At 40.6% G+C, this 26,217-nt stretch overlaps 1 protein-coding gene across 1 annotated transcript in view; it reads right to left on the reverse strand.

The window, feature by feature from the left end:
* The window catches only part of MID1 (midline 1), a 153,270-nt gene extending 127,474 nt beyond the window's left edge, over nucleotides 1–25,796 (reverse strand). Inside the window, exon 1 of the mRNA XM_065658255.1 lies at nucleotides 25,579–25,796. The gene's annotated coding sequence lies outside the window, so the exon portion shown is untranslated. The remainder of the gene's footprint in view (nucleotides 1–25,578) is intronic.
* Between the last annotated feature and the right edge of the window lie 421 nt (nucleotides 25,797–26,217).

Genomic DNA, 26,217 nt, shown 5'->3' on the forward strand with positions numbered 1-26,217 from the left:
AAAGAAAATGAATCTAAACGATGGAGGAAGGTAATTTATGGCAGGCTGTTTTTCTCTATTAAAAATGTATGGTCCTTAAGTACTCCACGTGTTTCAGCTAATATGGAGTAAACCTATTGAACTAAAACCATCAGCAATACGTTACCCTCTCTGTTCAAGGAGCTGAGTGTACCAGCCACTCAATGAGATATTTTCTGGAAAAGATCAGAAACCAACACATTTTCCTCCCATTAGCATAGATGAGATGTGCAAGGAAGGCTGATAGATTAAATATTCTAGCAGACATGCATGAATTCAAAGGGCAGCAGCACAGCCATCACTTACTTAAATGTTTAATACTGAAAGAAGATTTAATGCTGTCCTCAGTACACCTTCTTTTGTTTTAAGTAACCAGAAAACAAATGTATTTTCATCACCTTGATTTTGTAAAGTCATTTGGTAGTAATTGGATACAAAAAACCCCTACAAAATAAACAAGCAAGCAATATAGAGATATTATCAACGTATCAGAATTACCAGAACAGGAGATGGGGGAAGGTATTTTTCCTCCATATGCACATTAAAGAGTATGTTATTCTGTCACAATGCTAAGCTCCTTTGACAAAGAACCTGCTTAAAAATGGCAGACACTCTGCATCTGAGAAGACAGATTAAAAAGTCTGCCAAGTGGTTCACCAGGAGCCTTGTTATCACTGCTAAGGTTATTATTTAAGCATAAACCCTGCCTCATTTACAATCTACCTTTTTATTTGTCCCTCCCCCCAGTGCTGACTTTTGATTTCACAATCTTGTTTTCTCTCTAGAGCAGTGATAGTGGGGTAGGTCTCTTGTGAGGAACTCAGAAATTATGGTTATATGACTGGCTGAGTTTACTGAAGGAAGCTTTGTTCTCTCTCTTTTCTCCCTCTTGGGGCCAGACAAGTTTTTCCCTCTCTTCCCCTCCCACTTTTTGAAATTCAGCTGCTCAAACATCAGCCATACATACATAAATCCTCCTCTTCTCCACCCCCTTAACTCCATCCTCACAACCCACCACATCGACATCCAGAAGCAATTCCCTGGATGGGTGATTTTTAATCACTATCTTGACTGGCAGCACAGAGATTAAGCTACGGTCTGTTCGAGAAGTAGCTTTAACACACATTAGCCCCCTGAAGTGCTAAACTCTAAACCTCTTTATTCTGCTATGTCTAGACTGTCTCTCACAAAAACCTCTACTGATGGTTGCGATGCACAACTTTTCATCCACACTTGGTTACAGAAATGGAATTAACTGGCACTGTGTTTTCCAAAAACTACAATAGAGCTTTCTTTTCAGTATTTAATAAAGCAAGATGAGAAACATCCTTTTTATAAATATTTCTTTTCCTTTATTATGGCCACACTTTCATTTATTCCAATATCAAATTATTTTAATTAATTAAGGTATTATTGCAGAGTTTTACACTACTCTGTCATGTCTATTACAACTTCAGGATGGGTCAGATGTGAACAGATGACTGAAGATGTTGATCAGAGTCAGTGCCTTCTTAACCTAGCATACCTTCTGACTTGATCGCCACCTCACTATTAATAGAGCATCTGTCCAAATTCTGCTATACTGATATCTTTAATAAGCCACTGCAAATCACTTTTACCACAATGCAGTTCTTCCTACTGAGGATTTATTTTCCAACCTTACCAAAAGCTTTGCCATTTGTATTGCAGAATAGTCTATTGCGGGGGTGTCAAACTCATTTTCACCAGGGGCCACATCAGCCTCGCGGTTGCCTTCAAAGGGCCAAATGTAATTCTAGGACTGTATAAATGTAACTACTCCTACTTCTGTCATCTGTGAGAATAAAGGCATTTCATCCAGTGAGGATGGCTCAACTTTGCAAATTTTCAGTAAATGTTTGTGGTGTTTAAAAGAAAGTAATTTCCTGGATATTTTAAGTCAAGGTTATACTCCATACCTTTTTTACTGCAATTGTGCCAGTGTGTCTCAAAATGTGTCCATTATGCCATGCTCAGGACTGTGTTAAGTGTGTGATGGTGGTTTAATAAACAAGGAACTAAACTGAGACCGCTGAGCTCTTTCAATTGTAACCTAAATCAGATTACAACCTAGGCTTTTCAAAGGTGAATAGAAGACTGTAGACTAAACATCCAGCATCACTTACATCAAATCCCACAGGACCAAAACATTTTGAACTCTTAGGAAGAAGAGAAAGTTAATACTTCATTTTGCTGTGCATTCATGCCGGGATTTTATGGCACACACAGAGCACAGATTGCCTTTAGCAGAGAAACTCTGCTCCCTTTACCACTAATTATATTGTAAATTAACTTGAAATGTTGAAGTGCTATTACTCAAATAAAAACCAAATATTATTAAGACAGACAGCTTTACATTATATTTGCACTTGGGTTATGAAGTTATAAGAATTAGCATTTCCTGGAAACCAAAGTATTAAAAGGTGATTCTGTGAGACACCGTCCTTGTCCTCCTGAGTGCTTTATTATCAAATCAAACTGAGCTTCATAACTCTGTTTAGGTGGAAGGTGGGCTGGACCGTTAATATACAATCAAGATGTGGTCAAGATGGTTTATAATTACAAATCGTGTAAACAACTACAAGGTATTATTAGCCTTTCTTTAGATGTTACCTCTTTTGTTTGTATGGAAACCTCAATATATTACATGCTTACAAGGAAAAAGCAACAAAAAAATCAAACGCTGCGTGAGAGATCCTTGAAATGACTCAACTATATGGCGGAAGATATCAAATTCAAGTGACTGACCACAATGCCTAGAATTGTTTTCACTTCCAGAAGTGAATAAAGTAAATTACATTATTCAGCTTTTATACTCAAGTAAGAGGGAAAAGCATCTGACAATATTATGAACAGAATTATTCACGTGTATGCCACAACAGTGAAAATCAGACATACAAAATCTGAGTCCTCAATGAATGAGCGACGTTATTTTTTCAGCAGCATTTGTGTAACATCCATCCCCCAAAATAATCAAAGAAAAAAACCTATGTCACATACCTTCATGTTGCATCGCGAACACAGATATCCTACCACCATATTTCAGATACAAAGTAAAACAGAGTTTAAAACAATATAAAGGGGAGAGAGGAGAATATAAACCATCAAAGCATAATACTTCACCATGCACTCAAGATTCTCTGATAAATATCTTTCATTACTTTGAGTCAGACCAGTACTCAAAGGGCCACAAGAGCTTCAAAAAAAGATTTGTTCTGTCTAGTCTGAAGATAAATATCACCCTGTTGTACCAGATGAAGTATATCAGTTCTTGCAATGAATTGCATGTTTGGAAAAGATCTTTAGTACATTGAGTAGGGCTTGTTCTTAGGACTAAACATTTTAAAAATACAATCTTATAAAGCATTCTTACACACACACATGCTCGTTCTGTTACTTCAGGGCCACAGTCTTGCTTTCAACTTCTATATTTCAGAAGCAGATGTTTGTTTATATTGCAAAATGGCGTATTAAAAAGATATAGTTTAGGTATAGGGGGAAGGGGTGTCTTTTTATGGTCAATATTACCAAGCCTCCCTTCAGCTCTCCAGCTGTCTTTTTCAGGTGCTTGGGGAGCGGAAAGGAATTGTGGGATGATACATGGCATCTGGAACAGGTTGACTCTTCCAGGAAAACTGGTTTGTGAATTGGTTAGCAGAGTTCCACCAGGGAGAACAGATCTGATATTCACCTCTTCCCATCACAGCCCACAAGAAGACAAGCACCATAGGCAAGCAGGAGCCTCATTATCAGTCCCCTCACATGCACACAAGTCAGAAACAGGATTTAGAAAAATCACTTAAAAGCCGTTATTTTACTATATTTGACATAAAATAAACAGAAATCTTTCAATGTTCCTCCTAGACTTTGATTCTTTTCGGTTGCTGCAGTGTCACAAGAGCTCAACGCTTTTTCTGCACAGAAGTTGAGGCTGTGAAAGACACCCAGTGAGTGGTATGAGTGAGCATTTGCCTGTCTGAGGAGGGAAGTCACCATGCCTACTTTACCTGGTTGGACACTAAATGTCCAGAGATCAAACTCACACTGAGTCTCTCTCAAATCTACAGCAGGATAGGGTTGCCTGGGGCAACTACGCAGACAATGACCACACTGCTGTCCAAGCAGTTGTTCCCTTGGCTAAGAGAAGATGTTGCTGTGGCAGCAGAAGAAACCTTGAAGGAGACAAAAGGGAGAATTCCCACACATTTTACCAATCTGGCGTTCAACAACACTGTTCTTCCTCCAGCCTCTTTGAAGATACTACTGTGTCTGTCAATCTGGACACACCACTACGGACAGAAATCTGGACACAAGGTTTATTGGTGGGTTTTACCTCATGTATTAAAAGTTAGGAGCATGTCTGACAGTTAAACTAATAGTAGGGTTGAATTTTCAGTAGGGAAATGGTAGATAAATTGTCTGGCACATGTCACAGTCTTCCTTATAGAAGAAAATATGGATGCAGAGACCTAGTTGAGCTCTCAGATTAGGATCTTTGTTTTTTTGATGCAGTAGCCTGGACATATCTTGGAATGGTTTTGGTTAAGATATTGGTTTATAATGCAGATGGGAAAACTGAAGGCAGATTTCATTTTTGCTCCTTTCTTACTACTGTCTTACATTTTCAAAAGGGCATATAAAAATATACTTTTTTAAAATATCCAGCTTGTGTCCAAATTTTCAGTGGAGTAAGTGCCCAGTACACTTTAAAAAACAGATCCATTTACTTGGCATGTTACTAGTGACTTGAAAATACAGGCTGTTCTGCCTATCATCTTGGGTAAGCAAAAATGAAGTTGCGGTCACATAGCCAAAAAAGTGCTGTCTGCATCTGCCCACATGTGCCTTGACTCTTTCAAGGCTCTGTATGCCACCATTTCCTTCCTGAATTAAAGTTTCCCCCCTTTCATCTCCAAAATACTCAGCTAAAGACCAAAATTTGATGGATGTAATTCTCCTAAATCATAGCCCAACAATTTGAGGTTTGATTTTCTTCCTTACCAAAGTTGTACAATAGGCTCCATATTTTCCTGCAGCATAATTTTGTTTAAATACTAAAATAACAAAACCTTAATGCAACATAAAATGACTATATCACTGTAGATAGCTCTTTACTGCCAGCCATTCCTTACAGTCTTTGCCATGCATGGATCATTACACAGAAAACAGTTCCAGTTTTCTTGTGCCCTACCCCCAATTTATATGTGCTATTCCTTCGTGACTCATAACATCAGTCTTTTTATTCCCAGATTTTAAAACATCAGCCTACTAAACACATTTTAGTATTGGAATTATTGGCACTAAATCACTACATTGAAACAGCCAAACAGACCGGATTATATACCACAGTTTTCTAAACAGAGAACACTTATGCATCTTTTTCTCAGCATTATGAATGCAGGAAAAGCATAAGGTGTCATTTTAGATGCTATAAAGAAAATAGCATTCAAGCATAACTTCAGAAAGAGTTTAAGCCATTGAAACTCAACAGCCGACGGCAACAAAAATTTCCCATGGATTTAAAATTCACAGAACTGGCAGACCTTTTGTAGAAGCAAGGGGTAAAGTTCACGCGTTTCATAGCTTCACTAACTCCAAGAAACAACAGTGCCTTTATGTACTCCGGAGCTTTTCTATAGAAGAGATTCTTCCATGGTTAGCAGAGATAAGATATAATGCAATACAAATACAATACTCCCATCCTCCTGAGCAGTATAGCTTCCTAAACACTTTTATGCACTTGGTCAGCAGATATTCCATACTTTTGGTTGAATTACAATGTTTTAAAAGTAAAAAGCTGTCTGCCACCTTGAAGAAACACTAGCTGCCTTTTGCCATTCAGCTCCTTGTTAACTATGGAAAGAGGCAGCTCTGCTCGAAATGGATGCTTGGGAAGACTGAGCAAAGTCTGAATAATCAAGTCCCAATAGGGGTCTGGCAACAAAGCCCAGAGAGGAAGTTAAAAGGATTAGCACTGTAACTCCGTTTAGCATTACTACTCCTCTCGCTCAGCCAGCCTGACCCAAAACCACCTTCCTCCTAGTAAATCTGGCCTTCATAATTTTTACTGTGCTCAGCATACCTGAGTTCACTCATATATATCTTAAGTTCCTCACCGGAGGGATAGTCATATCGTTATGCCTTATGAGCAGTTTGAGTGTGGCTTGCTCATTAGCTGTGTCTGCATTGTTAACATCATCATCACTCAGGATGAGCCTGCTTTGGAAAGCAGTGTTAGGGAAATGAGTGGTTCAAATGCATATGCTAATTCAAGGATATCAGTGCCTTCGCAAAGCAGAAGTGCCTATGCTTGCTGTATGTCTTCCCATTAGTGCTTCAGTTCAGGTCATGAGAACATTTTTAAGCAACCTCCCAATCCTCTCCATTAATCAGGCTTTGGTTCTCATCACGGACTGATACTGGAGCATGTGAAGTTTCATCCTCTCAGGTTAAATAACCCAGATGATGAGCTCTAGATGAACACTTAATAATGACCTTCAGCCGCTAACGAATATCCAGTCCTTAAGCCCTGACTAGGAGGAGTATGGTATGGGAGTAAAATATGCATAGTCTGGATATTGGGTTCTTTGCATCAGTTATTTCACTCTACAGATTTGTTGTTAACTGGTCCAGCATGACTTGTTAATGTGGACACACGCATTAAGTATGCCAAAAGCTCAGCAGCTTAAGGAAAATCTGACTGAGGATTCAGGCATAGGCAAGTTTGGGAGCAAGGAAACATGGAGTTTCAGAAATAGAGCATACAGGGAAAGGTGAAGTCATGGGAATGGGAATGAGTGGGAAAGGAGGACACTGAAAGGACAGGAGATACTTATGAGTTAAATCCTGGTTTATGAAGATAAAAATGCATGCTGTGAAGTAGGTAACATTTGTGTCACAGGCTGAGATTCTCATTAGGAGACCTGCAAAATGTAATACAGTTGTCAGCCATATTACCATTCTGGATGGGACAAATGTTTCTGAAGTCAACACTTTTGAAATTAAGTTGTCAGTTTGTGCCCTTTGCTGTGACTAAATATCGTAGAGTAGCATGTAAAATAAACTATAGCATGAATTCTGCTGAACGAGTCAGCCCTGGCTGCTAGGAGACTGTAGTACCACTCTGCTAACCTTAGTTGGTCACACACTCCATAAAGACTGAAATTCATCTCACCTGATTTCAGGTCAGAAAAACAACATAAAGCAACACTTTTGTGCATGTCTTGTACAGCCATCTTTGAATGGGATATAACAGATGTTGGGAAAACAAAGCCCACCGTAAATTATACTAAATTTCAGTTCATTTGATGGAGTAGGGGTGTCCATAACACAGAAGCTTACAGATTGCTAGATCCTACTAATTCTGGGATCCCCTTGCACTCAATAACCATTTCAAGGAAGAAATTTATCTTTTTAGATGGCTTTAGTATGAAGAAGAATCCTGTCCTAGAAGTGCCTGTATCCACAGACTGTAAATGAAGCCTGCAGCAAATGGGCTAAGACATAGATGTCCTATTGTCAGTGCCTATGTTGTCAGATGACTCCCATCACAAGAGTGCAGTATGTCCAGAATATTTCCAGTTAAATTATTACATTTTTTTGGAATGCAATCACACATGGTTTAATCAAGATAATAGAATGACTTATTAAAAGAGGACATCTCATAATATTACCTAAAAAAAAGGACCTAAATAAACAAAAATAAAAATATCATAGAATCATGGAATGGTTTGGGTTGAAAAGATCATCTAGTCCATCGCCCCTGCTGTGGTCAGGGAACATCACTTGGTCAGGTTGCTCAGATCCCCATCCAGCTTGACCTTCAATGCTTCTAATGATGGAGCATCCACAACTTCTCTGGGAAACCTGTTCCCGTGTCTCACCACCCTCACTGTAAAAAAATTTCTTCCTTATATCCAGCCTGAATCTACCCTCTTTCAGTTTAAAACTGTCACCCTTTGTCCTGTCAGTACAAGCCTTGGTAAAAAGTCTCTCTTCATCTTTCTTATAAGCCCCCTTTAAGTACTGAAAGGCAACAACTGAAGTGCCACCAGAGCCTTCTCTCCAGGCTGAACAACCCCAACTTGCTCAGCCTTTCTTCATGGAAGAGCTGTTCCAGCCCTCTGATGATTTTTGTGGCCTCCTCTGGACCCTCTCCAACAGGTCCATGTCTTTTCTGTGCTGAGGACCCCAGGGCTGGACACAGTACTCTAGGTAGGGCCTCACCAGAGTGGAGTAGAGAGGCAGAATCACCTCCCTCAACCTGTTGGCCACACTTCTTTTGATGCAGCTCAGGATATGGTTGGCTTTGCAGGCTGCGAGTGCACATTGCTGCATCCACCAGTACCTCCGAGTCCTTCTCTGCTGGGCTGCTCTCAGTCCCTTAATCCTCCAGACTGTGTATTGATAGCTGGGGTTGCCCAAACCCAGGTGCAACACCTAAAATTTGGTTTTTTAAACTTCATGAGGTTCACATTGGCCCACTCAAGGTCCATCTGTATGTCATCCCTTTCCTCAAGTGTGTCAAATGGGTTGCTGAATTTCTTGTAAATGTTTAATTATACACAAATGCTTATAAAACAGCTTCTTTTAAACCTAGAGAATACCATGTGGGTTTCCTGTTGAAGTCAGTTTTAAAAGGTGTGTCTTTTATAGGCTGCATAGACATTTGCTGTCACATAGCATAAATAATATTTGTCTTAAAAACAAACACTTCCATTTCAATCTTTTTTAATAAGGATGAGGGGAGAACCCCACAAACTAAAAGTACTGTTGGATTTAAGGCTAGTATGAATATTATTATTGTTTTCTTAGAAATTCCAAACCTACTGGAGATGCCTTTCCCTCATGCTGTTCTCTGATGCTGTGTTAGACCTTGCTCAAACATTGACACAGCACTCCTTCACTAAGTCTGACTTCTCAGACAGCAGCAATGCTCAATATTATTTCCATTAGTCCGTATTGTTCTGCCCAGATCAAATCCATGTTTAAAAAGATATTTTTCACCATATTCTATTTAAATTTTTACCACCACTTTTTTTTTTAATTTGAAGTTAAAGTGAGCATCCCGCATAACACTAGGAGGCTACAGCTTTGTGTGTCAATCCATATAGAGTTTGAAGATAGGTAGCACAGATAATAAAGATTAGTTATGCAAGATTTTGTTGGGAAAGGCCTGATTTTGTAGGTCCTCTTTTATATATCTCCTCTCTTCTTTGATATAAGTAATAAGCTACAGATTTAGAATCAGATGTCTAAATTCCAGTTAATAAGGTAGATAAACTTGTGTTCACTCAGGTAATTACAATCTTCACTCTGTAGTGTTTTTTCACATCGGTTCGCACAGAGACATTCCCGTGTCAGCTAAGATTTCTTGGGGTAATTCCTGCGGTTCTTCCAGCTGCAGTTGAACTCCTCCATGGTGCTTTCCAGTCAATTGCAAGAAGGCTTTCCTGACCTTCTGGGCACTGAGTGGGAAGTATAGACAGGCACTAGAGAACTAGCAGCATAAACAGATTTAATCTGCATCCTCGTCCTGAGAAGAATATGGGATGTTTAGTGGCTGACAAGAAAGTAGAACTGGGGACTTACTTCATACCTATGCCTATGTCTTAGCTTGGGAGAGAGTTGGGGGTCACCACCCAAACAAGGTGAATAATAAACTTCTCAGTCACAGCATGGACACATGCAAACACGAAATTGTAACAGAGCCGCCTGTACAGGCTTCCTGTCTGAGTACATTTGCATTTAAAATAAAAAGATAAACCTGCAAAATATTAAAAATACCAACCATGTACCAAACCTTTAACTTGATGCTTTAAACCACAGCCAAATTTTGGCATAGTAAAATATCTGTGAATTGTTTCATCCACTGAAATGAAACATTCTCAATATTTGGAAAATATGGTTAACACATCTTATATGCTCAAAGTTAAACCAATAATGCATCTAAAATCTGGACAGAAATTCCCTAGGCCAGATTTTGGGATTTAGAGCATATTTTGTGGAGCAGTCCTTCTTAGTATAGGCATAGTCCACCTCCTAGTATCATTTGCAATTTCCCTCCGAAGAATTTCCTGCTAGTGAGAGGACACCAGCACTATGTCTTCCTCATTCTGACTCATTCTAGAGGCTTTCATGGTTTTTGATCATCTATATAATCTCCCTTAAATATTTTATGAGATACCATGACTCATTTCATTACTTGTATAATCAAGGTTTGGAGAATGGATGTTCTTTCTTTCAGTCCCTTCTGAACTACTGGAATATCTTTGTTGGAATTATATTTAAGCAACTACATGAGAAACTGGAATCAGTCCCTTGTTCTTATCTACATATCACTACTAAATTTTGCATCACTTTCTACTTCAGGCCAATCACTGAACAGTATCTGAACTTAGCCTACTGTTGATGCCTCATGCGACCTTTAAAGCCTTTTTTTCTTCACTTCTTAGAAAGATACGTGCATGTCTGTCTGGATAGAGGTTTGATAAGGGAGGAAGAATCAAAAAAAACCCAAACATGTTTATCTTGTTATAAAAGCCTATGAAGACGCAAGGTACCTGCAATGTTTACCCTAAGGCATTATAGTTAGCAAGATCCTCATTATAGCCTAGACTAATGATGTTTATTCACCATATCATGTGATATTTCTCTCCCAAAATAGCTAAAATATAATAGTAATCCCGTGATCACAAAAAAGACCGAATTTATTATTAATGGGGGAGGAGACCTGATCCGATTAAGTGCTTCTAACTACTGGAGACTTGTTCATCAACAATGAAAAACATTATTATTTTTAATAAAACATTTCATATTTTACATTTCATAAAGTCTCTTTTACATAATCTAGTCACAGTGAAGTGATCTGTTTTTAAAAATTCATGTGAGTTCTTCACATCCTCTTTCACCAGATGTTTTAATTCCAACAAGTATTTCAGTCTCAGAGATCACAGGAATAGATCTATTTTTTTTAATAGAGCTGTTCCCTGTTGAGAAGTTCAGTTTCATAAAAACATACACATTGTATAGGAGTATGTCAACTTGAATGAAATGTTTTAAGGAATAAGTAAAAAAGAATTATTTCAATTAATTTTGCTACTTATTAAATACAAACATTTATGTTTTACATATACTATGTAGAATAGCATACTTAGCGCTTTCATACAGTCAAGTTGAACAAAAAAACTGTTCAGTCCAGATACATACCAGAACACACTAGCTTTGCCTTATTTTGGGGTTCTGTCATCAGAAAATGAAACAGTTTTAGTGGGTTGATTGGTTTGGAAGGTGATTGGTTCATTTTGGGTTTGGTTTTTTTTGAGGGAGATGGGGAGAGAAGAAAGATTAGATGTTGCTGGGGAAGAGGGTACCATTTTAAGAGAAGCATATTCCATGAAGATACAGTATACGTTTCCACCCTATGGTAAGGAGCCATCTGCTATGCCTTCTTAATACATCAATGTCACCACTCTTTGTTAGTAAAACTGTAAGTAAACTTCAAAACATCTTTCAAAATCATTATTATAATCCCGATTTTCCAGATAAAACCAAGGCATGATAAAATTTTCCAAAGGCTCTCCAGTATGTCATTGCCCAGCTCCCCTTCCTGACTACCAGTTTGTTTCAGCTAGCTGGTGTGGAGTGGCCAACACAGGATTTGCTGTACTTGCAAGACTCTTAGCGGCAGTACTCCAGAAAGTCATAGCTGCCATGGACCACACATTGGCTAACACTCTACTGACACAAAAAGCATCCTCTTCTCCAACTCCCTATGGAAACAAGCCCGGTCAACAGTGCATGCCATCAACAACAACCAAAGGTATGATGTTAGGTCATCATTTTAATCCATATACAGTCTTTAATATCATTAGAGCCTCCTCATAGATCACCCACCTGTCAGCCAAGGTACAAGTAGCAATAGCCATGGGAATTTGTTCATTTATTCCCATTCTCCTAACCTCTCTCTCTCAAACTTATCCTGCCTGTAAAATGAAGTACTGTGGCATGGTAAGTCTCCTACAAGACATGGAGTCTGCTGTCTTATAAGCAGACTTTCACCAAGGGCCTTCCTATACTTCCTTTTTTAAAAATCTGGGTCTTTCAACAGCAAAATAGAAACAAAAAAATCCCCAACTGCTGCAGTTTACCATTTTGCATCCTGTTTCTGAAACAAGAGTTGACAGGCCAACATATGTGACCAATAAGTGCTATTGGAAGTTAAGCCCTGCAAATGGTGATTGACGTGGAGCCAGGCATTCCATTAGCCAAGGGAATTATCAACTACAGACCAGCCAAAATAAACTTCAACAAACTTCCTCTGGGTGTTAATCACACTGAGCATCACCCTTTCCCACACACTAGACAAAGATTTTTGACCTTCAGATTTGGAGAAAACCCACCCCTATTAATTAAATAATTCATCCATTATCACCTGAAGGCACATACAACCTTTTCACCCTATACAAGAAAGAGAACAAAGTAAACAAATGTCTATTATAAATATGATTAAATCCCCAAGCACTGCTAACTTGCTTGATTTGCTACACTGCACATGCCATCCTAATACTGCTTTGTGCATATCTGCATAGAAAAGCACATTAACACGTAGTCTTTAAATCCCTAATGGGAAAGTTTTGGCATAGCACTTTCAAATGAAACAGTCCAAAGCTGGGAAAATCCAGTCACCTTTCAACTCAAAAGGCTGGACTTAGGCTTGGCTTGAAGTACAGTGTTGTTTTATCTGTCCATATCATATAAGCTTCTAACTGGTGTCACAAGTTTCACAATACATTTTACTGAGATGACATATCAAAATATCAATTGTTATAAAAGTATCTTTTCCCATATAACTGCAATATCAAATGTCTTTGTCATAAAAAATAACTTTTCCCATATAACTGCAATAGTGAAATTGTGCAGGAAAGATTTAGTTTTGGGGTGTGAGACTTTTGCAAAATAAAGCAACATGGATTTGTTTTTCTGTCTACTGAAAGTCAGATTGTCAGTTCTGCAGGTTCAAGTTCACACAGTGGAAGAGCTATAAGATCAGCAGGAATAAGGGTCTTACAATTGAAACGAAGCCCTTTTAACAGTGCCTTATGGGGAAAAAAAAATCCCATATTTTTTTATATTCAATTTTTTTTAAAATCCCAGAATTTTTTACATTGATACTGCCCCATAAGTCTGGCTTACAAATCTTAGAAATGAAGATGCACAGTTATTGGTACATTTGACTTTTTAACTGATTATTTATACATCTAGCCCTCACATGCAAGGTTTCAGCACTTGGAAGAACACGTTTATTTACATGCTACATAATGACCTCAAGATTGAAAAACCCAAAAATCTTGGGAGTTTGATCAGAAAACTAAGCCTTATAATTGAGCTTCTTTTAGAGGTGTTAAAAACCCACCACCCCAGAACATTGTAGTGTCTTTTTAATACCCATTAGAAAGAAAAACCGGCTAAGAAAATAGTTTCCCAGAGGATTTTTAAACCAAAACCCCATTGATTGTCCTATTATCCCTTTGCACTGCAACGCAAAGGGGCCTGTAGAGGACAGGTACCACCAGGAGAAGTCCTTTCAAGAAGAGATAGGTCAAACAGTTTAACGAGGCAGAATGGGAAGCTACAATGGTTGCTGTGAGTCTTTAACACTTTTTCTATGCCTTCAGAGGTCTTCTTTACCCTCCTTACCTTCTGTCTGCTGCCTTCCTTCTCTTTGCCTCCAAACTCTTGAAGTTTGTGAACTATTCCTCTTGCTTGCATCTGTGTTTACCAAGACAACTTCTGATTCTATAGTACCAAAAGTCCTATTTTCATCATCAAGGCTTTCAAAACAAGCTTCATTCACAATTTCTGTGTAAAGGCTCTTTCCTCAGCTTTTCTAATGCAATTTTAAGAAGAGAGTCTGGTAAACTTTTCCTTCTCCACAGGCTCCTCCAGGTCTCCTCTCCCACATAGTTGTTTTCCTTCTGGGCTTCTGTCTGCCCCTCTCTTCTGCACTTTATTTTCAGAGTAACCTAGTCTAGCCTCAGGAATGCACCCTGGTATTTCGAAATGTACTGCTGTCCAGAAAAACAAGAGAGCTGCTTTCTCTTTTGTTACATACAAATAGCACACACACATCCAGAGCCGCCACTTTCTTTCTCTTTCCCTTCCCCTTCCTTTACCTCTTCTCAAGTACCTCAAAGAGGCAAACCCATTTAGTCATGTCCTGGCGTAGCACCAACCAATGGCACAAACATCAGCCAAAATATGTTTGGAAAGATTCAAACATTTTTTCAAGCTCAGGAATTTTCAAAGAAAATTTCCAGTTCAATGATAGAAGGAAGGGAAGATTAAAAGAGTGCTACCAGTTTTCTTCTTTGTCATGCTCAAATTTCCAGCTGCACACTGACTGGAGCTCCAGGCTGGAAAAGCCTACCTCCCTGATGAGTTAGAAACACATTCAAAGAGGAGGGGGACTGAGGTGGCATTTCCTCCTTTTCTTCAAGACCCCTCATTCCTTCTGGGCTTACTGTACAGATCCCATGAGCTCTAGTGTTGCCCAGATGTCTGGGGAAGGAGAAGGAGGTTAAAGGCAGAAGCCAAAAAACTGGGGACAGGGCAGTGAGAAAGCAGTAAAAGAAATCTTAGAGCAAGGACAGGGTGGGGGGCAGCAAAGCTTGATTCAAAGGGGTGAAAAGAAATATATATACATATTGGACTAGGAGAATGTACTGGAATTAATCTGAAAACTCAAGGGAGCCTTAGAGAAAAAATCAGCACCATTGGTTATTAGTCTCTCTTGGGATAGATGTACCTCATCAACCTAAGACAAACAGGGAAATAAAGTGCATTTCTCCACAAACCTGTATTCTCTGGTAACAGTTTCCAGATTTTCTAGAACACAACGACAATCTGTCTTCCTAACGCTAACTCCTTTGCAATATTTAAAAGTATAAATTCATAGAACCAGACAATAGAAAAAAAATCCATGGAAATAGATAAATTAGACAAGATCCATGATCTAATACCCAAGGATTTCTGGTCCAGAAAGACAGATAATGCTTGAGAAACAACAAAAGCCTTTTGTGGGCAATCATGCAATAAAATCAAGCTAAAGGGGGAAAGCTTTGAGCTTTTTTTTTTTTTGTTATGTTGGCCAGGAAGTCTCTCTTGGAGGCTGTAAAGTAACTTTCTCAACACAGCCATGACATGAGCTTTAACAAAGATAAATGTAATGTCCTGCACCTGGAAAGAAGTAATCCCAAGCAGCAGCATAAACTGGGGACTGATGGGCTGAGGAGCAGCTCTGCTGAAAGGGACGTGGGGGTGGTGGCAGGCAGTGAGTTGAATGGGAGCCGGTGGTGTGCCCTGGCAGGGAAGGTGGCCAGCAGTCTCCTGGCCTGCACCAGCAAGAGTATAGTCAGTAAACCAAGAATACAGCTACTTCAGTCTGCTTGGCACTTGTTAGGCCACATTGGAATACTGTGACCAGTTTTGGTCTCCTCGGTTGGAGAAGTTGGGAAGGGTCCAGCGGAGGTCATCAGGATTATTAGGGGGTTGGAGAACCTGACCTATGAAGAAAGGCTGGAGGAACCATGTTTGTTCAGCCTGGAGAAGAGAAGGCTCAAGGGGGATCTACTCACACTTCTTGAATATCTAAAAAAGTTCATTATAGGGCAAATTGAGCTACTCTCTTCACAAGGTTGCCTGCTGACAAGAGGTTGCCCAGGGAAGTGGTGGACTCTTGAGTGCTGGAAATGCTCAGGAGTGTTTGAATAAATTGCTGTAGTGTCCTGTGTTGAAGAGAAGGTTGGACGAGGTAATATCCAGAGTCTAATCTGAACTATCTGTGAATCCCTTTTTGGGCACAGTCTTTCTAGCTATACAAATAGTGCCATCAGTCCACAATCATCTTCTCCCTCAAGCATCTCTCCTCATACTGAGTTTCACAAGTTAAAAACAACATGTATTTTCTTTTGAAAATTGGGATTTGCTTTCCCCAGCCTTGCTAAACAAGATACAGAAGTGCTGTATTTTGTTGCATCCTTCATTTCCTTCAGATTGTAAACTTGAAGGAGTGGCAGATAGGCTTTCTTCTTTACTGGGAAACCATCATGGTCCTGAATGATTAGTGTACACACTCACAAGACATTCATTATCTGGGCTTCCACTACTGTGGGGATACGTGATATTTATTTCCACTCATTGCTCATCTTTCATAAGCAGTTTACACTTTAGTTCTCTTTAAAGGGAGGAGGGGCATGGGGTACAGTAGCAGACTTCTCCCATGACATTCAAGGAGAGTTATATTGTGGGAGAATTTTTTAAACCTTCAGTAACAAGGCTTAATTAGAGATCAGGAGCAAAAGGTATGGCACAGAAGAGGCACCTCTGAACGCTCATTCTTATCAGACTTGTATTCCAATTAAGCTGGTTAACAAGGGGTATAAGAGCATTACAATTTTAAATTTTACTTGAGCTGAAAAATCTGAATAAGCAGAACCTTTTGAAGATTAGATGTATTTGTGAAGAAATAGTGAGTAACCTGCACAGCTCTTACCTCATTAAAATATTTCAACACTGCAAGGAACTCAGCTCATGCTGAAACTCAAAACCAAATTTCTTATTATTCAAGAAAATATGGAAGAAAATAAAAATTGTAAAAAAAACCATCAGGAAAGAAAGCCTGGTTTTGCTCTCGCACTACCACCTGACCTGTTCAGCATTTGTCACAAGGGTGTGAATTTACTCACAGACATACATCTTGAATAACTACAATAACACAGTATTTTGAAGGAGGATTCCATCCAACCCCCCCAGTCCCACTGACTTCAGCAGAAGCAAAATCAGGCTTCAGAGCTGCCCATTTTTGATCAAGCAAGGCTAAGAAGAGGAAAGTGAAGCCCTGCAATACCCTTCACAGGTTACACACCAGTGAGGAGCATAGCTGTGGGTGGATAGGTAAAGCTAAAGTAGAGACAGAGTTTTCCATTGCTAACACTTAGCAAAATACCATAATTGGCTATAACAGCAAGAGGGGTTTTTTTTTCCGTTAGAGCAAAGAACAGTAGCATTTAATCCTTTAGTTGTTCCTCAATGTACCACAATTTGAGTCCTGGCAAACAAAAAGTCTTGCTTTGCAAGTCCAGATGGTAGTAGAGAAAAACAAAACAAAACAAACAAAACAAAAAACCCAAACAAAAAAACACACACACCCTCCCCCACAAACCAGCATAAACACAAATATGAAGGGAAGCCTTGCAATTTTGTTGAAGACTAAAAAAATAATCTCAGTTTTTCCAACAGAAATACTGATGAATTCATATGAGACCTTACATTTCAGAAGTATATAGCACGATTCCTTTAATCCACTCTATTTTGCATAAGCATGCAGGTAAAGTTAAAAATGCTATTTTCTAGTGATGAAAACCTTCACGAGAAATGTGTACATTGCTACAAGAGTTAGTACAGTCATTCTTTATTAACTTTAATGAGATTTACATGCAAAAGGGACAAGATACTTTTAAGAATTTATACGTATAATTTTGCTGTGAATAAATTTACTCCTTTTTGCTGCAGAGAGGACATATATAAGAGGGAAACCAGTTTCAGGAGGTTTTGGTTTGTATCAATTTTTCCCATATATCTAAAATTAGCCTGAAGGATCCTTTTAGAGAGTAAGTAAATATATATAAAATATTAGGACAACAACACTGCAATGCAAAAAGGATGCTAAATTGCTCATCCAAGGAGATGACATAACGAGTACTGACATAATTTCCAAGCAGCAAAGCAAAACTAGGTCAAATCACATTGACCTATCTAACATAATAAACCTTTTTTTTTCAAATTTTTACAATGTAGACTGTGTCTGCAGGCATTAATGTCCCCTGTTATCTATGCATAGTGTTGTCACTCTGCTTTAATGTCTTATCACCATGTTGTGTTAATTAGACCAAAACAATATAGTGCACTTTTGAACTGCTTAACTCCCAGTTTGAAATCTCTGCCTAAACTATAATTCTGAGGTTATACAGTTAGAAATGAAGTCATTAACTCTTTACAGTCACTTGTTTCAAGAGGTGCCACTAGGGCTGGTAGAATAGCATAACTTTGCACACAGGTAAAAATCTAAGCTTCAAAAGCGGCATACCATTTGTCAAAAATGAGGTCCACAGAGGTAACATCTGCCAGCTAGCAAAGTGCACACTAATTTTGATGCCACTTGACACAAGGCAGAAGCCAGGCATAGACGCTCTCCTGAGCATCACGTGGAGAAATCCCCTCCATGCTTGGTTGTCACGTGTCCCTGCCCAAGTGTTTTGTCCACCCGCGGTGCTCTGAAAGGAACAGTTCTTTTCCTTGCTCAGGGCAGCCTTCTCTTCCCCTGCCTTTGTTGTACCTCTGCACATGGGATTTACAGCATGTGTATTTTTCGTTGGGACTATAAACAGTTGTGTAGGTTTCTGCCTACAGCCTCTTGTGACTCCCAGAGACCAGAAATGTGAAAGTGAGAGTGATATCTGCTTGGATCCATCCCTGTCTCCAGAGCTGAGGCTGAGAGGCTGAGAAATGAGGCTGAGAGCATGAGACTCCAGCTACCCAGGGAGCTGGGGCTGGTCGGGATGGAGGAAAAAAGCTGACACAGGAGAGAGAGACAGACCTTGGTGGTCCACAAAGCAGAAGGTCTCAATAGAGTTTACATCTTCCTGTATAATACATAGATTTTGCAATAAGGGCACAATCTTAGGAGGAAAAAGCCAATCCATTCCAATGATAAAACCCTCTCCAATAATTTTGAAGCTTGCTTGGTGACTAAGAGTACCTTGAAACCAGGGTGCTGGTTGTTCTTATGGTGGAGTGGCTGGATTTAGCAACTGTCATATATACATATACACACATATGTGTAAATTTGTAGTGTTTCCCTTTTCCTTTTGTTTTCTTCTTTTCTTACGTCTCAAATGACTCAATAAAAAAAAAGAGGGATCATGTTTCCATATGGGATAACTACTAAAAAAAAAAAAAAAAATTGGAAGAAAGCACCAGCCTCAGCTAACGCTCAGAATAAATTTTCTAATAAAAAAACAGAAATGGAGATCGCAGAGATAGTCAGAGTGGTGCCATCTGAGCAACCTCTCTCTTGGCCTGACCCGAAGTAGCGCATCGACTCGCTGGTATCACAAATGAGTCTGACCTACTGCTCTGGTGGGGGGCAGTCTCCATGAGCTCCTGCTGCAGCTGTTCAGTAATTAAATACCTGCAGACCCAAAGAGCCGAGTTAGTGCCATTAGTCATGGGCACCTGCTCAGGACGCAGGGGTGCCAAAGGGAGGTGGTGGGCCATGCTGCGGGCCCGCAGATGCCGGGGTGCAGTGTGACAAGAAGCTGTCGGTGTCGTCAGAAGTACGAGACGTATGTTGACCTCCTCACCCCAAAACGTAGAGTGACTGTCATAGCATGTCACCAGCTCCTCTCTAGGAGCATGAAATATCCCTCCATAAATATTTTTGTTATAGTCTATCACGCTACAATGAAGAATCCTATCAGCCCCATAGATCTCATTTACTAACCCACTAAGCCAAGAGTAGAAGCCTGGACTCTCTTTTATTTGTTTTACTACCTTAAAATGGTTCTTGCATCCAGCTATCTCAACACTTAAGCAATCAAAAAAGTTTTATCATACTTCAGGGCCAAACGAACATCACCTATTTGCCATTTTTTTGTCTTCCCACGTCCACCTGGGAAGATATAAATAATAATGACAAACAACCATGACATGACAGAAAATCAGAAAGAATTTTAAAGAATTAAGAGCCATTTTTAATGTTTAGAAAAGAGATCAAAATCAGCTTCCTACCCCTTAGTGCCTTTCTCAGTTTTCAGACAGGGTGGATTCTGCACTACAAGCCAAGGATCTCAGGGATATACAGTAATTCCTTAAAGCTTGCTAAAGCATTACAAGCTCTAAACTGCACAGCCGCAATAAAAGACTTTGAGCCCAAGAACAGGCTAAAGAATGGAGTACCCTAAAAAGTCTGAAATCCAGTTCAAACAAACAGCAGCGCTCATTCCAGTTCTCATAGTTGTATGCAAATACAGATCTGCTCCTTTCCCTCGGCTCAGTTTTCGCCCTCAACCAAATACAAATATTTCTCCAAATGCTGAAGCATTTACTGATCTTCAGTGTATCCCCCGAGCATTTACCACCGCGAGCTCCTCATTCCCAGCAGTTCCTTTTCCTCGACCCCAGGCTCCAGCAGACCTCTTACCTCTGGTGCTACTCTGCGGAGGGACTCTGAGATCTGACAACTTTTTGCAGAGCTCAGAAGCTGTCGAAACCCTCCGTCCCACTGCCTGCCTCCCTGTCCTTCCGCAGCGGGGAAGCCCTGGGACTGGGCAGCTGGCGCAGCAGAGTGCCAGGCAGGCGGGAGGGAGAGAGCTGGAGACAGATCTCATCAAAGGTAGGAGGCATGGTGGGGATCAGCGAGAGGGAGATGCACATCTAAATAATTCAGGCGCTAATAAAAGCTTTAGGCTGGGCTCTGTTCAAGATGTGAGACGAGGCTGAATTTCAATGTGTTTCAGGCTGCCATCAATGCAGAATGTGGTGTTACTTAACAACCCAACACTGACAAACCAACATTATTTTAAAAGTATTCCACATAAAGTTAATGAGGAAAGTGGCTATTTCTGGGTTTGTATTTTTATAGCTTTAGGTTGAAGTTCTATCACGTGAAGATTTTGAGAATTTCAAGTCTGACCTCTACAGGTAGGCTGCTGAATAGGTACAGTATCTTTTGATCCCAAATTGTACACAGGACTTTTAGAAATTGGAGAAAGATAATGGTTCAGACGTCCTATATAACATCAGGTTATCATCATTGCACCTCTACAGCCATATTTTAAAAACACTACTATCTGTAGCATTATCTGTGGTCATTTGGTTCCTACAAATGCTTTCTTGCAAAATGCACAGACGGTGCAGCAACATCAGAAAAAAACAAATCCAGCATGAACATTTTTACATTCAAAAGTGTTACAGGGTTTTTCTTCTGTTTTTTATTATCCCTCCCCCTTCCTCTCCAATCTTCCATGTGATCTGCTCTTTTAGAGCTACAGAAACAAACGTTGCTCTGAAAACGATAACATCCAGTTGCGTTTTGCAAAACTGATGCTCTTAAATGCCCTGATTGGTGCCACCTTTTTCTAATCAGAACCAACCACTCTAACAAACTACCCTTTGTCTGAGGATCCTGTCCCCTCTGTTCCCACCAACCTACAGCACAAGTTGCTATAGCTACCCTGCATGTCTATTTACCACACAAGTGATCAAAGGAAGCAGACAACACACATATACACACATGCACAAAAAAACTCGCCAGGCTTCCTACCGAGCAATGTCCAGCTGCTAATTAACTGATACACTCCCAGCCTGCGGAATCTGTGCACTTGTTTTCTTTATGTTGCCTGGCACACACAAAAAAGCAGCATTCTCCAGGATGCTCATTCTTCCCTTACAGACCAAACAAACAACAAAATGTCCCAGAAGGAACTTTAAAAGAGAATTTCCCAAAGCAAGGCTAAGGATTACAGCACTCCAGGATAAGCATACAGCTTTTCTATTGAGGAACACATTAAGAATTTTAAAAGGTATGCAAAAGAAAATAGGAAATAAGAAACATATGCTAAGAACTTAAACAGCTGTAAGGAAAGGGGATGATTTTGAATTTTGCATATGTTTTGCACTGAAATTGCATGCAGCATTTATTCTCTTGGTGAATTATATGCATGCTAAAAGCTATATGACTGCAGTCAGGATAAGTAATTGTATTGGCTTTATGTGCCTTAGAAACATAGTTTTTCATTTTTAGGTGGCTTGTCAGTTAACAGTCATTTTGTTCAGTCTCTTTATGTGATGAAGGGCTCAAGTCCACCTTGATCAAAGTCAATGGGACTTCAATAGGAAGAGGTCAAAATAAGGAGTTGCATCTGTTGTCGGTGACACTCCCACAAGCTGCACTTCAGGGACATTTTATGGGTGAAAGTGAGTGAAAATGAAGTATTAAAAGTCATCAAACGTTTGGTTTTCTGTGAAGTGGGCTTAGGGAACTTAAAACAGAGCCCACAGTGCCCTCTCTAGTTCCGCAGCAAACTCAAGGAATCCAGCCTCACAACTGTGTTCAGCCACACAAAACCACCGTTCTACCACATGAAGGCTGAGCACCTTCTCAGGTGTTTTCATCACTTGCAAGTTTCCTTACTTAGGAATTTCTTTTTAAGTAAGAAACTGAAGCGAGTACTCTGCAAAGCAGAAAATGTGTTACCTGCAAGGCATTTTTCTTGTCAGATTAGTTGGGTTTTTTTGCCTTGCAACCATGTTAGATACCTTTAAATAATTGCACTTCTGCTTCCTAACACCAGTTTTATAGCACCCAATCACATAAAAATGAGTATATTTTCCTGTGGATACTTAAACTTTTACAGGTACACAGTAACCAGTGTACTTTCCAGATGTCACATGCATAACAATAGGATGGAGATTTTCCCATTTGGGTTACTGGAGCATATATGTGAGGTCATTCTATCAGACAGCAAGGAAACACTTCTTCCTGAGGTTTTCAATAATCACCTAAAAAAGACTGCTTCTTTATACCATCTCACCTACAAATCCCAGCACAACATTTACACCAGCCTCTGTTACCTGCTAGAGACTATTGGCCTGGCACAGTGGTAAAATTGATTGAACCTTATCAACTCGACAGGCTGCATATTACATTTCTGCAGTAATTCCTGCACTACTATTGGGGAAATTAGTGCATTTGTCTTGCTATGCACTGTCGTTCAGTACCTGTGGGCTGCCTTTTGCACCAGATCAATCTGCACAATACCTTCTTACATTCCAACACCCACAACACACTACCTGCTTGATGGTTAACTCCATCGCGGCTTGAGGAGTGACGCACCAGCTGTGCCAGCTTGTGAGCAATAGGTTTAGATTGGATATGGGGAAAACTTTTTTCATGGAAAGGGTTGTCAGGCATTGGAACAGGTCGCCCAGGGAAGCGGTGGAGTCACCATCCCTGACAGTGTTTAAAAGACATATAGATGAGGTTCTTAGGGATGTGGTTCAGTGACGGTGTTGGGTTAACAGTTGGACTCTATGATCTGGAGGGTGTCTTCCAACCAAACTGATTCTGTGATTCTTTAACCCCAAATTAAACTATAGCTTCCATCAAGAGCCTCTCAAGGTGGGAGCAGTTGCTCCCTGAGCCTGGTAAAATGAAGGAGTTAACCCACGGGCTTACAGCCAGCTGGCGTAAGGATGGGGAAGGGAGCACCAGAAGGGCAGGGAAGGCAACCGTACAGGTAGGGAGAGAGGATTGCTGGGCAAGGCGAAAGAGCAGGTAAAAATAAACTCTCTGTTGCACGGAATAGGAGGGTCATTAAAACGCCAGCAGAAAAGTCACCTTCTGCATATTCTTTTTTCCCATAACAATTTCAAACTAGAAGCAGGATCACACGCTCCAGCTGCCCAGGACTTTCCTGCTCCTAAGTGTCAGCTGTAATGGATTTCCTAAACATTTTGTACGGTTAGTTCATAGCTCATCACAATCTTCAGTTCCCACTAAAACATGAAGTCTGCTACCGGGGGCTGATGCGCCCAGCGGCTCTGCCCGCCCCCCCACCCTGACATCCAGCTCCCTGGGTTTTGTCCCTCGGGCCCTTGCAGCCCCCACAGCCTTTCCCTGCCAAACCGAAAATATTTGTGCGCAACAAACCAACCAAACCCGGAGAAAACACTTCTAACTCGTTCGCTTGGCACGGGAGAAAGAAACCGCACTCGCAGGCAGGTGTTTAAACAAACTCTGGCAGCGCTTCAGCGGCCGCTCCCCCCCATTCCCCCTGGTTGAGGCAAAGCGGTGAGGGGGGGGAGGAAACCGAGGCGGGGTGGGCCAGGGAGGGGCCCCTCGCTGCGATCCCGAAAGAAAGGAGGCAAATACCTACGGGGACGAGCCGGGCCCTGCAAGAATAAGCCTGTGCCTGCACCTCTTTTTAGGCTGGAATGTCTCCCTCCCTCTCCTCCTCTTTTGGAGGGGGAGGGAGGGTTCGTGTGTGCGTTAACATTACCCTACGCCGCTCCTCCCCCCGCCCCATTTTGACTTATTTGCCTTGCTTTTTTAACCCACCATCTATGCATCTTGATCACCCATGAAGCCCTATGCTTCAGGTAGAATATTTCAGGAAAGTAAAGTGCATGTTTCACAGAGCATTTTACTTTTTATTGTTGCCATCCTGTAACGTTTCTGCTGCTTTCGCATTCCTCCTTGGCAACCCCCTGTGCCAAAGTACCCCCTTGTGGCGATAATGATTTCTGATGACTACGTGCATCCAACTGATCAACTTGAACTATGCGGTATATAAAATGCCCTTCGTTTTCCTTCACAAGGACAAGAATTCCTCTTCTTCTCTCTTTAAAGATCTAGAAATGTATTTTTTTTCTGCTAATGGGAGAAAGAAACACCTTTCCTCCTCCTGCCACCTGTATTCTCTCTATTTTCACCCTTCCCCACCTCCTGTAACTTACACAAAACTGGTATAAGGAAGCTGAGATTTGCCACCATGGTTTCAGAAAGTGGGCGGAAAACAAATGCTCCATTTACACTACAGGTGCAAAATCCTCACACATGCATTCCCTGGACATGTACTATAAAAGTCCCACTGCGAGCTGAATGAATAACACCCAAACAGAAAAGAACCTAGAAAACTTCTTTCATTTCCTCATATTTACCCATTGCTTACCTAAAAAAATAACATATTAAGTGCAAGTTTCGGAAGTGGACTGGTAAGGCTTTTAAACTGGGACAGATCTCTGATTCAGTCTTAAGATACAGCCCAGCCAGTTTTCCTTGCTCCCACAAGGCTCTTCTAACTGCGCATTGTTGTTGTAAAACTATGAACAGCAAGAATCAAAAACATTTAGCCACAGCGCCTTTTAACTGTGAGAACGAGAATAAAAGGTCCTTTTGTCTCTTCAGGTGAATAGAAGCCTTAAAAAAAATCTAATTTGAATAATCTTGGAAAAAAAGTCCTTAGAAAACGCATCTTAAAGTACTTTTGTGAAGCTGAAAGATAGCTTGAAACTACTAAATTTTAAAACAATCAGAAGATTAAAGCACTGGCAGGCAAGGAACTCATGCAGAGCTGCTTAATAAATTATCCCTGGACTGAATTATTGACATATTTAGGCTTATAACACAGCAAGTTATTTCCAGTTGCATGACACAAACAGGGCTGTGAGATAGCCGACACAATGCATTTAAGCTATGGCACACTGGAATGGATTTCTATACTTTGCAAACCACTTTCATGCTCATACGAACCTGAAATGCACAACGACCTGCGTGGCATCACTGCCTAGTTGTTTGCTTTTTTTTTTTTCTTCACCCCAGGAATTTACTTTTGACAAGGCTAAGAAACATGAAGAGGTTGGTATCGGTACTACCCGGGGCTCGCCCTGTCTGGCCGGCCCCAACGGGCAGCTGCTTCTTACCTGCCTCATGGTGAGATTCCCATCATCCATCCAGCCGGCAAAGGGCTGCTCACACCACGCTGCTGTCGGCAGGGCAGAAATCCATCAAGTTTTCTCCCCACTCCTTCCCCTCTATTATTTCCCCCCTCCTCTTTTTTATCCTTTGCTCGGGGCGGGGGGGAGACACTCTTCTTAAGACAATGTCAAGTTTCCCAATCTTCCTTCCCCAGCCTATTAAAAGTCAGGAGAGGGGAGGCAACTGTCCGCCTGGCTCTTATTTCAAACCGCAGCCCAGGGATGTAGTAGTTGGTTGAATTAGGCCATGAAATAGCCTCGCCAATCAGGAGGAAGGGGAGGGAAGGAGAGCACATAAAGGCTGCCTACATGAGGATTAGGAAAGCTTTCAAGGATTTAAAAGACTGAAAGCAGCTGGAAACAGTGTCTAGGGCTACAAAGAGGGAAGTCAATTTGCGGTGTAAGAGATTATTCACATTCTCATCTAACTGCTCCGGGTCTGCTTAAAGCTTAACGGGCTCCTAGGACTTCAGTAAGAAAATGTGAACGTCCAGTGAAAACTACTGAAACACCAGAGTGATACAGAAACAGTTAACAGTCACCCTGTAAAGTGGCAATAACACATCCTAGTCGGAGCCACATGCA

This window comes from Caloenas nicobarica, chromosome 1, assembly GCF_036013445.1.
Source record: "Caloenas nicobarica isolate bCalNic1 chromosome 1, bCalNic1.hap1, whole genome shotgun sequence".
NCBI classification, from domain to species: domain Eukaryota; kingdom Metazoa; phylum Chordata; class Aves; order Columbiformes; family Columbidae; genus Caloenas; species Caloenas nicobarica.